Source organism: Mesoplodon densirostris, unplaced genomic scaffold (assembly GCF_025265405.1).
Source record: "Mesoplodon densirostris isolate mMesDen1 unplaced genomic scaffold, mMesDen1 primary haplotype scaffold_37, whole genome shotgun sequence".
In the NCBI taxonomy this organism is placed as follows: Eukaryota; Metazoa; Chordata; class Mammalia; order Artiodactyla; family Ziphiidae; genus Mesoplodon; species Mesoplodon densirostris.
In genome coordinates, this window is record NW_026778196.1 from 11,569,619 (window position 1) to 11,573,026 (window position 3,408).

A 3,408-nucleotide genomic window follows, 5' to 3' on the forward strand; every position below is an offset into this window, starting at 1 on the left:
ATACTGTTGATGACGAGGGCATGAATCATTGTGATGACAAAGGTCATGAAGCATTGTGATGACTGGAGTCACGGAGCATTGTGATGACAGAGGTCATGGAGCATTGTGATAACAAAGGCATGGAGCATTGTGATGACAAGGGCATGGAACATTGGTCTAATAAATTTCATGGATTATTGCGATGACAGTTGGAATGGCACATTGTCATTTCAAGGGCATGGAGCATCCCGAAGACAAGGTCATGCAGTATTGTGAAGACAGGTGTCAGGGAGCATTGTGATTACATATATAATGGCCCATTATGATGACGATGGCTTGGAGCATTGTGATGCCAAGTGTCATGGAGGATTCTGATGAGAAATGTAATGGAGCATTGTGCTGACAAGTGCATGAAGAATTGTGATGACAAGGGTCATGGAGCATTCTGATGACAAGCTTATGAAGTATTTTGATGACAATGGCATGGAGCATTGTGATGAAAACGGCATGGGGCATTGTGATGAAAAAAGCATGTAGCCTTTTCGTGACAGGTTTCAAGGAGCATTGTGATGAAAAGTGTCAGGGAGCATTGTGATGACAAGTGTATTGAGAATTGTGATGAGAAAGGTCATGGAGCTTTGTAATGAAAAGGGCATGGAGTATTGTGATGACAGGCATCATGGAGTGTTGTGATGACAAGTGTTATGGTACATTGAAATCACAAGTGTTTGGAGCATTGTGATGACAGAGGTCATGGATCATTTTGATTTCAAGGAGCATGGAGAATTATGATGACAAGGGCATGAAGCAATGTGATCCCAAATTTCATGGAGGATTGTGATGACAATGGAAGTGGAGTATTGTGATGACAAGCGCATAGAGCATTGTCATGACAAGGTCATGTAGCATTTTGATGACAAAGGCATGCAGCATTGTGATGACATGTGTCATGGCCACAGTGATGACAATCGTTACCGTCCATTGTGAATACAGGGGTCATGGAACATTGGGATGACAAGGGCATGGATCTTTGTGATGACAAGTGTCATGGAGCAGTGGGCTGAAAATGTTCATGGAGTGTTGTGATGACAGGAGTCATGGAGCATTGTGATGAATAGGGAATGGAGCACTGTGATGAAAAGAGTCCCGGATCATTGTGTTGTCAGGTGTCATGGAGTGTTGTGATGACAGTGGTCATGGAGCATTGTGATGATATTGGCCATGGAGCATTGTGATGAGAAGGTCGTGGAGCATTGGGCTGAAAATGTTCATGGATTATTGTGATGACAGGGGTCATGGAGCATTGTGATGACAAGGGAATGGATCATGGTGATGTCAAGACCTGGAACATTGTGATGAGAAGACCATGGAGACTTGTGATGGCAAGTCTCATGGAGCATTCTGATGAAAAGGGGCATGGAGCATTGTGATTACAGGGGTCTTGGAGCATTGGGATTACAGGGACCTTGGAGCATTGTGATGAAATGGTCATGGATCATTGTGATGAAAAATGCATGGAAACTTGTCATGACAGGGTTCAAGGAGCATACAGATGACAAGGGTCAGGGAGCATTGTGATGCAAAGTTTATTGAGCATTGTGATGACAAAGATCATGGAGCATTGTGATGAGAAGACCATGGATATTTGTGATGATGAGCGTCATAGGGTGTTGTGATGATACGTGTTATGCAGCATTGTGATCACAAGGGTTTGGAGCATTATGATGACAGAGGTCATGCAGAATATTGATTTCATTGTGATGACAATAGCCTGAAGCATTATGATGATGGGCATGGTGCATTGTGATGACAGGGTTCATGGAGCATTGAGATGAAAAGGGGCATGGAGCATTGTGATGACAAGGGTCTTGGAGCATTGTGATGACAAGGGCATGGAGCATTGTGATGAGAAGGCCATGGAACATTATGATGACATGCGTCATGGAGCTTTGTGATGACAAGGGCATGGAACATTGTGATATCAGGTTCTTGAGCATTGTGATGAGAATTATCATGGAACCTTGTGATGACTAGGCCGTGGATCATTGTGATAGCAGGTGTCATGGTGCATTGTTATGACAGGGGTAATGGAGCATTGTGATGAGAAGGGTATGGAACTTTGGTCTGAAATGTTTCATGGATTATTGTGATGAGAGTGGGCATGGAGCATTGTGATGACAAGGGCACGGAACACTGTGATACATGTGTCATGCAGGACTGTAATGACAAGGGCATGGAGCATTGTGATGAGAAGGGCATCGAGCATTGTGATGACAAGTGTCATGGAGCTGTGTGATGACAAGGGCATGGAGCAATGTGATGAGAGGGTTCATGGAGCATTGTGATGACAATGACATGGAGCATTGTGATGCCAAGGGTCTTGGAGCTTTGTGATGACAAGTCATGGAGCATTTTGATGAGAAGGGCAGGGAGCATTTTGATGACCGCGTCATGCAGCAATTTGATAAAAAGTGTAATGGAACATTTTGATGGCAGGTGTTATAGAACATTGTGATGTCAGGGGTCTTGGAGCTTTGGGATGGAAAGGGTCATGGAGCATTTTGATGACAGGTCTTATGGAACATTGTGCTGGCAGGGGTCATGGAACACTGTGATGATAAGGGGATGTAGCATTGTGATGACAGGGTCATGGAACATTGTGATTACAAGGATGTGGGTGTATTGTGATGACTAGTGATGGAACATTGTGACATCTCTGGTGAGAGAGCATTTTGATGAGAAGTGCATGGACCATTGTGATTACAAGGTTTATGGAGCATTGCAATGACAAGGTTTGGAACGTTGTGATGAAATGTGCGTGGCACATTGTGATGACAATGGTCATGGAGCATTGTTCTGACAAAGACATGGAGCATTGTGATGACAAGTTTCACAGAGAATTGTGATGAAAAGTTCATGGAGCATTGTGGTTACAAAGGTCACAGAGCCTTGTGATGACGCGGGCATGGACCATTGTGATAACAAACGTTATGAATCATTGTGATGACTGGAGCCATGGAGCACTGTGATGACAGGGGTCATGGAGCATTGTGATAACAAGGGCATGGAGCATTGTGATGACAAGGGCATGGAACATTGGACTAATAACTTTCATGGAGTATTGCGATGACAGTTGGAATAGCACACTGTGATGACAAGGGCATGGAGCATTGTGATGACCAGGTCATGCCGTATTGTGAAGACAGGTGTCAGGGAGCATTGTGATCACATATGTAATGGCCCATTGTGATGAGGATGGCATGGAGCATTGTGATGCCAAGTGTCAGGGAGGATTCTGATGACAAAGGTAATGGAACATTGTGATGACAATGGCTTGGAGCATTGTGATGACAAGGGTCAGGGAGCATTGTGCTGACAAGTGCATGGAGAATTGTGATGACAAGGGTCATGGAGCATTCTGATGACAAG